This window comes from Colobus angolensis, unplaced genomic scaffold (genome assembly GCF_000951035.1).
Source record: "Colobus angolensis palliatus isolate OR3802 unplaced genomic scaffold, Cang.pa_1.0 Scaffold149, whole genome shotgun sequence".
NCBI lineage: Eukaryota > Metazoa > Chordata > Mammalia > Primates > Cercopithecidae > Colobus > Colobus angolensis.
In genome coordinates this window covers 2,202,877-2,215,113 of record NW_012114588.1, presented here as the reverse complement: position 1 = coordinate 2,215,113, position 12,237 = coordinate 2,202,877, and positions in this window count along the sequence as shown.

Below are 12,237 nucleotides of genomic sequence, written 5' to 3'. Positions count from 1 at the left end.
CTAAATTTTTTGTACTTTTAGTAAAGACAGGGTTTCTCCATGTTGGTCAGGCTGGTCTCGAGCTCCCGACCTCCGGTGATCCACCTGCCTCTGCCTCCCAAAGTACTGGGATTACAGGGGTGAGCCACCGCACCTGGCCTGTGTATCTTTTCATGTGCTTATTTTCTATCATACATTTTCTTTGGTGAAGTGTCTATTTACATTGTTAGCCCATATTTTTATTAGGTTAGCCCATATTTTTATTGGGTTCTTTTCCTATTTTTGAGTCTTGAGAGTTCTTTATGTATAGGTTACCAGTCTCTTATCAGATATGTGTCTGGTAAATGTTTTTCTCCCAATCTGTGACTTGCCTTTTTTTTTTCTTACCAGTGTCTTCAAAGAGCAGAACTTTTCCATCTTGATGACATGACATTTATCAATTTTTTTTCGTTCATGGTCTGTGCTTTTGTGTTTTAATAGGCCGGACATGGTGGCTCAAGCCTATAATTTCAGCACTTTGGGAGGCCGAGGCAGGCGGATCACGAGGTCAGGAGTTCGAGACCATCTGGCTAATACGGTGAAACCGCGTCTCTACTAAAAATACAAAAAAATTAGCTGGGCGTGGTGGCGGACACCTGTAGTCCCAGCTACTCAGGAGGCTGAGGCAGGAGAATGGCGTGAACCCAGGAGGCAGAGCTTGCAGTGACCCGAGATCGCGCCACTGCACTCCAGCCTGGGCAACAAAGCAAGACTCCGTCTCAAAAAAAAAAAAAAGAAAAAAAAAGAAAAGAAAAAGGAAGAAACCTTTGCCTAACCCAAGCTCTTATAGAATTTCTCCTATATTTTTTTCCAGGCATATACCTAATATACCATATTAGTATAATGCTATATTAGGTATATATAGGTATATTAGGTATATGCCCAGTACCCTTTTATAATACCTTTCCGCTTAAACCAGAGTGGCTTCTGTTGTTTGCAACTGAGAACACCAGCTGCTCTGGAAATGATGGTGTTGGTGGTTATGGGGATGGCACCAGTGCTGGTGGTGAGGTTGGAAGGAACAGTCGTGTGAGTTAGAGGTTATGGTTGATGCTGGGGTTAGTGCTGGTGGTCATGGAAATGAGGCAGGTGGTGTTGATCAGTTTCTACCTGAAATTCTTCTCACTGTGGTGCAAAATCCGTGGCAGACCTGATTGTCATCAGCTTGTCACTTCTCATTCAAGATCCATCTATATTGCAGACTCCAACCTGTCAATCTCTCATAAAACAAGATGGAAAGTGGTGGGGGTGAGTCTCAAAGCCACTTCCAAGAATTTGCCTCTGTATATACTTGCTGAAGTGTTCAGGATAAGAGTGTTCATTGAATCATTGTCTGTTGCAGGAAAAAAATGAAAACCAACCGGAATGTCTATCTATAGGAGAATGGCTAAATAGAGTGTGGTCTCTCCATACTGTGGAATATTACGCAGACTTCAAATAGAATGAGATAGGCCGGGCGCGGTGGCTCATGCCTGTAATCCCAGCACTTTGGGAGGCAGAACTGGGTGGATCACAATGCCAGGACTTTAAGACCAGCCTGGCCAACATGGTGAAACCCCGTCTCTACTAAAAAAAATACAAAAGTTAGCCAGGCGTGGTAGTGGACGCCTGTAATTCCAGCTACTCGGGAGGCTGAGGCAGGAGAATTGCTTGAAACTGGAAGGCAGAGGTTGCGGTGAGCTGATATCGCAGCCACTGCACTCCAGCATGGGCAAAAGAGCGAAACTCTGTCTCAAAAAAAACAAAACAAAACAAAGCAAAACAAAAAAAACCAAAACCCAAGCAACAAAAAGCAAAGCAAACAAAAAAAAAAAACAAATAGAATGAGATAGATCATTACAGACTTCTGCGGAAGGATACTCATGATACATTACTAAATTAAACAACAAATTGCAATGATATATGCTATCCTGTTTTTTAAAAAGTATATACAGATGCATGTTTGCACATGCCGAAAAAAATTGTCTGGAACCACACACAAGAAACTATTATCAGTGGATCTCTAAAAGACACTTCACTTCACATGCTTCTGATCTGTTTGAATTCTTTGCCTTGAGCAGTTACTACTTTAATCTAAAAATAAAACAAAAATACAAAATCATGCATACAAGGTGAGGTGGGGTGAGATTATTTTCTTTATTCTCAAATTAAGGAAACGGAGTCATGGAGGGGAGGTGTTGTCCTAACTTGCCTGGGTGGGTGGCCCAGGGAGCCAGTGCTAGGAACTGGCTAGACAGGAGACCTCTCGTCTGGTTCCCAGTTGCTGTTCCCCCACTGCCTTTCTTGGAAGCATGGTCCTGCCTCCCTGCCTGCCCCAGGTTCAACCACCGACGGCGACAGGTAGCTGTGGCTGGGCCAGCCCCTTGTAGTCTTTCCTCCATGCCCTCTTCTCCCACGTGGTTATCACATAATAGCTCCACTGGCTGTGGGGGGTGTGTGCTGGGTGGATAGTGCCGGTTTAGAGGGGCTGAGGATGAGGAAACAGAGGAGCTCTTCCTGACCTATAGCCTGAGGCCCACTGCCTCATCATCCCCTGGGAAGTGTGTCAAGAATGCTGGCAGGGCCGGGCACAGTGGCTCACACCTGTAATCCCAGCACTTTGGGAGGCTGAGGCAGGAGAATCGCTTGAACCTGGGAGGAGGAGGTTGCAGTGTAACAAGATCGTGCCATTACACTCCAGCCTGGGCAACAAAGGTAAAACCCTGTATCAAAAAAAAAAAAAAAAAAATGCTGGCAGGTTGGGTGCGGTGGCTGAGGTGGGTGGATCACTTGAGGTCAGGCATTCAAGACCAGCCTGGCTGCCTGACAGGGTGAAACCCCGTCTCTACTAAAAATACCAAAATTTGGCTGGGCGCAGTGGCTCCAGTCTGTAATCCCAGCACTTTGGGAGGCCGAGATGGGCAGATCACAAGGTCAGGAGATTGAGACCATCCTGGCTAACATGGTGAAACCCCATCTCTATTAAAAAACATACAAAAAACTAGCCAGGTGAGGTGGCAGGCGCCTGTAGTCTCAGCTACTCAGGAGGCTGAGGCCAGAGAATGGCGTAAACCCGGGAGGCGGAGCTTGCAGTGAGCTGGGATCCGGTCACTGCACTCCAGCCTGGGCGACAGAGCGAGACTCCGTCTCAAAAAAAAAAACCAAAATTATCCGGGCGTGGTGGTGGGCACCTGTAGTCTCAGTTACTTGGGAGGCTGAGGCAGGAGAAGTGCTTAAACCCGGGAGGCAGAGGTTGCAGTGAGCCAAGATCGTGAGCCACTGCACTCCAGCCTGGGCAACAGAGACTCCATCTCAAAAGAAAAAAAGAAAAACAATGCTGGCTCCTGGGTTCCACCCCTGGCCCAATAATCTGAACCCCTTGAAGAAGCACACCAAGGCCTAGATTTTACGGGATCTAGCTACAAGAACTATGTGAAATGCCCCTCAAAGCTGTAGTTCTCAACCCTGCCTGCTCATTAGAATCACCGGGGGTACCTTAAAAAATACAGGGGCTCCAGGGCCTCATGGGTCTGCAATGTGGCCTGGGCGTTGGTAATTTTTCAAAGCCCTCAACTGATTGAATGTGCAGCTGGGCCTGAAAACCCCCAGCCTTCTATTCTAATGACACCAGAATCTCTGGGCTGGAACCCGTGCATCTGTGGTTTTTCAAATTCCACGGGAGATTCTGATGTGCAGCAAACTCAAGAGCCTTTGATCTGGAGCCTCGCTTCTCAAAGTGTGGCACTTGGACCGCAGCAGCAGCAGCATCGCCTAGGAGCTTGTCAGAAATGCAGAATCCCAGGCTCTCGACCCACCCAGACCAACTGCATCAAAGCCTGAACATTAACAAGATTCCTGGGTAAATCGTAGGCACATTGCAGTTGGAGACGCAGTTGGAGAATTGAGCTGAAGTAGGGTAAGTTTAATATTCTAAACTCCCAACCCTAGAATCACCTGGGAGCTAAAAAATCTCAACGCCCAGACAGCACTCACAGCGCTTCACAGCGGGGCATCAGTGGTTCCAAAGGTCCTCCAGTATGCAGGGCTGAGAACCCCAGTGTGGAGGTTTAGCTGGGGCAGGGGTGTAGGCTAAGGGCAAGGTTGGATGGAGGTGATCTCGTCACAGTTAAGGGCACTGGGGGTCCAGCCTGGGTTTTGTTTCACTTCCTATGTCCTGTGATCTGGGGCAAGTGATTTAATCCGTCTGGGCCACAGCTTCCTCATCTGTAAAATGGGGATAGGGAATAGTACCACCCCTTGCCCCAGGGCTGTTGAGAAGATGAAATGGGTTAAACCACATGAAGGACTTAGTGTAGCAGCTGGCTCTCAATAAGTGCTTCATGCCAGCTACTGTTTTTGTTACTGTTTGGCAGAATCTGCCAGTGGAACACAGAGGGTTAAGAGGCTGGCATCTGAAAATAAACCCACTGTGCCAAAGTGTGAAGTGTGGGCACACCATCGAACCTCTCTGAGGCTCGCTTTCACATCAACAAAACACAAATAATGATAGTACCCACCTCGCCGGTCTCATCTGTGCCTGCTCTTGCCCGCCTGGAAGCCACACATCCCAAACAGACGTGATTCCATAACGTGAACACAAGAGAGAAGAGGAGATTTTTGTTGGCAATTTTGTTGACAATCTTCTTTCTTTCTTCCTTTCTTCCTTGCTTTCTGCCTTTCTGCCTTTCTGTCTTCTTTCCTTTTTTCTTTCTATTTATTTTCTTTCTTTCTTTCCTTCCTTTATTCTTCCCCTCTCTCCCTCCCTCCCTCTCTCTCTCTTCTTTCTTCCTTCCTTCCTCCCTCCCTTCCTTCCTTCCTTCCTTCCTTCCTTCCTTCCTTCCTTTCTTTCTCTTTCTTTCTTTCTTTCTTTCTTTCTTTCTTTCTTTCTTTCTTTCTTTCTTTCTTTCTTTCTTTCTTTCTCTTTCTTTATTCTTCCCCTCTCTCCCTCCCTCCCTCTCTCTCTCTTCTTTCTTCCTTTCTTTCTTTCTTTCTTTCTTTCTTTCTTTCTTTCTTTCTTTCTTTCTTTCTTTCTTTCTTTCTTTCTCTTTCTTTCTCTCTCTCTCTTTTCTTCTCTTTCCTCTCTTTTCTTTTTGAGAGGGGGTCTCACTGTGTCACCCAGGCTGGAGTACAGCGCCACAATCACAGCTTACTGGAACTTCCTCATCTCAGGTTCAAGTGATCCTCCCACCTCAGTCTCCAGGGTAGCTGGGACTACAGGCATGCACCACCACACCAAGCTAATTTTTGTATTTTTGGTAGAGACAGGGTTTTGCCATGTGGCCCAGGGTGGTCTCAAACTTCTGGGCTCAAGCAATTCACCTGCCTTCATCTCCCAAAGTGCTGGGATTACAGGCGGGAGCCACCACAACTGGCCTTTGTTGATAGCTTCTTGGGGAATCAAGGAAGAAGGTTCATCTCGCAACCCTAACAGCAGAAGCTTTACTCAAGCAACCACTGGACATGTGTTTCTTCACTCCAGCTTCCTCTGCCCTGCCGGCTGCCCGTCCTCTCCTTGTCCCTCCTCCCACAGCCTCTGGAAACCCCATCTGGGGAGCTGTTCTGCAAAGCTGCACCTTATCCGTCTCCCAGAGCAAAACACGAGCTACCTGCCTGGCACTGTTCAGAGTGCTTCATGCGACATCTCCCACTCAGAATTCACAGCGATCCTAGGAGGTAGATCTATTCCTGTGCCCGTTTTACAGACAAGGAAACTGAGGCAGAGTTTTGGTAACCAGTGAGTATGGAATCATGGTTCTACTCCTGGCTCTGTGCCTGCCCCTTAACCTTTCTGACCTCTGCTGTACTGTTCCTCAGGCGGTGGGGAGGGGGGAAGGTCTCGCTCCATCCTCACAGGGCAGGGGAGAACAGGTTAGACCTTGTTTTGCATGATGCATTCATTTAACAAATGTTTGTTGAGCACCTACTATGTGCCAGGTGCCAGGGACACAAGGGCGTGTCCCTATCTTCACAAGAAATATGTGGTTCCTGTCTTCACAAAAAGATGGATTGAGTTCTTTGAAAAGAGACGAAAAAGGTACCACCTAAATCAAGAAGGTCCTGGACACAGTTTTCAGAACCTCTGGGACTGCTTGGCCTCTAGTCCAACCTCGCTCACCCCCACCTCACAGTTGACCCAGACTCAAGGGGGATGAGTCCCTCCTCCCTGACCCTGGGCCCATCGGGGTTGGTCTCTGGCGACAGAGGAGCAGGGTGGGGTTGCCTGGCCACAGGACGTTAACCCACAGGTGGGCTGCAGCCCCAGCCCAAACCCCAATAGTTCTCCGCCAAGATCCGGGTGCCCCCCGCCCACTTCCCCCCCGGCTCTCCCCTCCCCAAAAGCTGGTAATTGGTAGACAAAGGAGTTTCAGACAGTTGGGGACCTGCGTCCTTTGAGTCCCTGAAAACATGCTATTATTAATTAAAGACTTTGGCTTCGGCGGGGCCCAGGCCTGCCTTTTCCTGGCTGGGCCTCAGACTTCTGTCTCTCCAGTCGTCTCTTCTTGCTAAATTTTTCAGTGTTTTTAACATCAGACTGATGTTACGTATAATTACCAACTTTGCACCCAAATTATATTTGACATGGCTTGTGTGGGAAATTAGACCATTTCAGCGCCTACAAATTCACCTGGGAAGCCAAGGCAGGCATGCAGGCGTGCCAGGGGGAAGTAATTTAAATATTACATGTGCCCTCGTGAAAATGCCAAAACTCTTTAAACTGCCAGGAAGAATTTTGTCTTCCCCTTTGCTTGTCCCCCTCCCCGGTCTACTGAGTGCGCCAAGGGTTGGGAAGCAAGGGGCCTTCAGTCAGGGGCCTTCAGGAGAGCCCTTTTCACTGGGACACCTATAGGGACCAGGGGAGGGGCCTCCGGAGATACCGACTGGTGCCCTCGTGCCACTTTTACGGGTAAGGCCCATCTCAGTGATGTCTGTCTGTCTGTCTGTCTGCCCCTCCCTTCTCTCCCTCCTGCTTCTGACCCACCTCTTCCTATGCCAGGGAGAGGAGGCTCCACCCACTCTGGGACGTGGTGGAGAGTGGAGGTGGGAAGAGAGTGGGCACAGCACCCAGAACCCAAGTCCTGCTGGGATGCCGAGGCTGGGTCTCTGTGGCCAGTCTAAGTGACAGCCCATCACAGAAGTCGCCTTTGGACCAGACAGGCCTGCCTCACAGGGGTTTCAGTTTGTCGTTTCAATTCAACAAGTCCTGAACACTTACTCTGTGCCAGGAATTTTGCTGGGCGTTAGGGATCCAGAGAAAAAGAAAATCCACTTCATTCGTTCATTTGTTCATTCAACGAACACCTATTGATCACCTATCGTGTGCCAAGTGTTCTGTAAAGGGAATATAGAAATTTAAAAGATTCATTTGTTATTCACTCACCTCATACTAAATAAGCACCTACCATGTGCCGGGCTCTGTGCTGGGTCACAGAGAAGGAGCAGGCAAATCATAGTGAAGATGGGGAGACAGGCTTCTAGGCAAATCATGAGTTACTGGGTCCATCAAATTGGAAGGCCAGACCCTGTCCCAGTAGCTCCCTTGCTCATAGAAGCTGCCTGGTGGAGGGAGGGAGACTCTGATGGCTGCTAAGCACTGTCACCTGGACCTGTGAGTCTGAGAGACAAGGCAGGGGCTCTGCAGCAGAGAGGCCACACTTTCCTGGCCCTGAGGTCCGTGGTAGGACCCCTGAGGGGAGATATGGGACCCAGCCTGGCACAGTCTAGGAAAGAAACCTTTTTCTTCCCTTCCTGGACATCAATCCCTGTCTTAGACTACAAAGAGGAGAGCTGGCCCTCTGTAAGGTTTAGCGCCTTCTGGAAGCCATGCTAGGTCCACTTTAGAGACAGGAGCACAGGAGCAACGATGGGGGAGGCTGAGGCACCCGTGCTGCTACCCCCTCCCACCTGTGCCTGGGAAGGTCCAGGACCAGAGAGAAGTCAGCCAGAGCCAGGGGTTCTTGGCCCAGGATAAAGGGACTTCAGAAAGACACACGTCCCAGGCCTCAGAGCCTTCTAAGACTGTGGGAGGTCCTGGAACCCCAGCCCTGTGTGGATGCAAGGAAGGATGGTGTTGGGTGGCATCCTTTGGGGACTAACCAAGAAGTCCTAATCCCAGACACCAGCTTCTGCCCCTTAGACTGGTGACTGCGGTTCCCCAGGGCTTTCTAGTCTTCTTTCCTCTATCTCTGGGGCTCTTTTTCTTCCCCCATGTACTGGAGTAGTCAGCCCCATTAGCTCAGCAATCAAGATCGTGCATGGCCCTTGTAGCCAATTGTGTTTTCTGAAGATGCCGCAGCAGCATCTTTCATCCACAGGTTCTTCTTACAGTGTGCTCTCAGTGGTCCTCCTTTCCAGTGGAGGGTTCTGTGTCCTCTCCCCTTGAATCTGGGCAGAACTTTGTGAAAGCTTCAACCAATGGAACATGACTGCAGGGACACTACGTGATTTCCGAGGCTAGATCACCAACATTTCATGCACTTCTGTCTTGTTCTCCTAAGACTTGCCTTTGGAACCCAGCCACCATGCTATGAGGAAGCCCAAGCTAACCCATGTGGAGAGGCCATGTGGACAGGTTGTGCATGGAGTTCTAGCCAATAGCCTGGCTGAGATTGCAGCCAACCGTCGGCTGTGTGAGTGAATGTGCCTTCGGCTGATTCCATTCCCTGGTTATCAAGTCACCCCCAGCCTTTGTCTTCCCAGACAAGACCCTAGAACAAGGCAGCAAAGATAAGCTGTTCCCACCGTACCCTGTTCAAATTTGTGTCCCAGACAACCCATGTTTTAGGCCACGAAGTTTTGGGAGTGGTGTGTTATGCAGCCATAGATTCTGGAACAATCTCCCCAGAACCTCGCCATTTCCCCACACACCTTTCCCTCCATAGATGTATTTGGAGTTCCCAGCATGCTATGGTGTTTCGCACATTCTCCGCCTTTGGCCATACTGTTCCCCTGCCTGGAGTACCCTTCCTTCATTCTTCCGGCAAATGTTTGATTCATCCCTTAAGACTTAGCTTAAACAGGCTGGGAGCCAGGAAGGCCTCACCTCCTCCTCTAGGAAGCCTCCCCTGACCTCCTGTGACCAGGGCAAGTGCTCCTCTGCTTCCCTGGCCATGGGCTCACCTTACTGATTCCTATTTGTTGGCTTTGCTCACCAGGCTGTGGCAGGCCACAGGTCCTGTTTCTCCCAGGCATCTTTATCTCCTGTCCTGGCCAACCTGGAAGTGCTTAGACGGGGCTTGTTTGACCGACTGCAGGGCGCAGAGGATGGACATTAACCCTGGGAGCCAGGGATCCATCCCTTGAGCTTGGATCCTACCTCCCTGCCCACATTCCCTGAGCTCTCGTTGTAGGGAATCACTGTTCACTAGGCCCGATGTGGACTGTGAGTGACCTGGGCCTCCAGACCTCAATTTTGCCACCTGTGAAAGAAGAATGTTGGATGAGGAGGAGACTGAGGGGCTCCTTCAACTCATTTCTCAGGAATTCCCCAAGGGGTTTAGGCAGCTTCCTCGCGATCCAGCCTCCCAGCCTGACCAGACAGGGAAGGGGGAAGGAAGCAGTTTCGGAAGGAAGTCCCATCTAGCCACCCTGGCTTCATTGGAAACTTGGTGACACTCAGCAAACTCCAGCCCTGGGGGCTGAGCTGGGGCGTGATGAAGGGGTCTACTGGGAGCAGAAATGCCCTGAGGGCAGGACCAGGCCGGTGGAGGCACCTGAATGCATGTCCTGCTCTCCCACCTGCTCACTGCATGACTCAGGCAAGTCATGCCCCTTCACCAAGCCTCAGTTTCCTCATCGGAGGAATGGAGAGAGCAGTAAAGCAGCCACTGCAGAGGACTGTTGGGAGGACTTGCAGACCAAGACAGTGGTGCAAAGGGCTCCGCACGGCGACTCCACGGGCTCCAGCTCCATGAATGTAGCCATTAGCACTGCAGAGGCACCATGAATGAGAACCTGCCCCGTGCCAGTGGCCAAGCCTCATATACTCTTTTTTTCTTTTTTGAGATGGAGTCTTGCTCTGTCATCTTGACTGGAGCACAGTGGTGTGATTTCGGCTCACTGCAACCTCCGCCTCCTGGGTTCAAGTGATTCTCCTGCCTCAGCCTCCCGCGTAGCTGGGATTACAGGCATGCGCCACCACACTTGGCTAATTTCCGTATTTTTGGTAGAGATGGGGTTTTGCCATGTTGGCCAGGCTGGTCTTGACCTCCTGACCTCAGGTGATCCACCCACCTCGGCCTCCCAAAGTGCTGTGATTATAGGTGTGAGCCACCGCGCCTGGCCGTTCATACATTCTTGTAAGGTCAGTTCCCACCAGAGATCCTGCAGGAGTGAATATCTTTATTGCCATCTTACAGGGGAGAGAATGAGGCTCAGAGAAGCTATGTGACTTGTCCAAAGCCACACAGCCATGAAGAAGCAGTACCAAAAATTAGAACTCAAGACTGTCTGAGATCTTGCAGCCTCCTCTTCCTGGGACTTCCATGCAGGGCAGGCCTAGAATGATGGCACTGATACCACTGCAGGAAGAGTCCATCTCAGCACTGCCAGTGATTTGATGGTAGAAGACTGGGTGCAGCCTCTTTGGACTCTGCTCCCCAGTTCAGGTCAGAGCAGACTCCCGGACCCCAGGGATGAGCTCTAGAAGCACAGGAACATCCCAGACAGGACACTGGGCTGGGTCCTGAGCCTGCCCTGTGGGTGGGCTGGAAATTCCTCTCACTCTCAGCTCTAGTGGGCCGGGGACAGGCCAAGAGGAGTGGCTGAGTGACGTTTCCTCTGCAGTGATGTCCCCAATCAGTGGTCACTACAGTCCCAGTTGGGGCCCTGTACCCCCACACGCAGGCACAGAGCACAGCCCTGGTCCTGGCAACCTGGACCCTACGAGAGTGCACGTGGTTACATGGGCAGCCCCAGCCCTGCCCCCCCCACAGTCATGTTCGCAGGCTCACGTTTGCATGCCCACCACGTGTGACGATGCACAGATGGCTCCCCAGGAAGGACAACACGCGGCCCCTGCACACGTGTCCAGGCTCAGCCCTGATTCCTGACACTGCCTGGGCATTGCTCCCTGGACACGCAGAGGGCCCCCGCCCCCCGTGTTCCTCTGCTCTGAGTGTGTGTGTGCACACAGGTGTGCGTGTGTGTGCCTGATTGTGTGTGTGTGAGTGTGAGAATGTGTGTGTGCATGTGAGTGTGTGTGTGAAGAAGAAGGTTGGGCAGGGGCTTAGAAGCAGCCCTGGACTTTACTCCACAAAGCAGAGGGTCCTGGAGCTGAAGCCAGTCTAACAGCCACAAGTCCTGCCTGTGCTCTGAGCCTCATTCAGCCCTGGGGACAAGCCCAGTGGAGAGTAATTCCCTTTAGGAATTGTGAAACAGGCCCAGAGAGATTAAACAGCTCACCCAGTCACAAAGCTAGATGAGAGACAAGCAGCTTGGTGGCTCAAAGCCCAAGGCCTTAACTACCAGGTTATGCTGTGGTGGTGGGGTGAACCCTTGTCACCCGCGCTAGCCCTCCCTCCTTGCCTGCCCCCTGCTTGGCGTCCCTTGCCACCTTAACCATTGGTGCCCTTTAAAACAGACTGTGAACTTTCAGTATTTGCTATTCTGCCCCCTCCTCGCCTCTCCCCACCCTCACACAAAATGTCAGCCCTACAGAGGTGGGCGTTTGCCCTGTTCCCTCTGTCCCCAGTGTCCTGTGGCACAGTGGGGACTCACAAATGTGTGTAGAAGGGAGAGACTCCATGGATGATTGGACAGGGTCGTGCAGCCTCAGCACACAGGGCTTCCTGTGTCCCGGTCCCGAGGAGGGGCTGCTGTAACGGGCAGGAGGCTGGGTCCCTTGGGGGCTGCAGGTACCACCCCCACTCCTTCCCTCCCAGCTCTAGTCTCCCTCTCTTGGTGCCATGCTGGTGTCTGAGCTGCTGCTGGCAGGGCTGGCTGGGGACTCCTGAGCTGGCCCAGGTGTTCTGGGAGCAACCGCTGCGGCCCTTCCCCCCACACCCCTCACTGTTCTGCTCTCCCAGGATGGCCTCCAGGCTGGGAGGGGGCTGTGATCTCTTGGTGCACACTGGCCCCAAGCAGGGCCCAGAGAAGCCCCTGACACCTGCTCCTTGGCCACGTCTCACCCTTTCTGGTTTCCATCTTGCCCCAGGGCCCCCACCTCACCCCACCCTGCCTCTGCCAGGCCCTCTGGTGCCCCCGCCTGTCACTAGGTGGCGCCAAGGGCCCTGAGACGGCAGG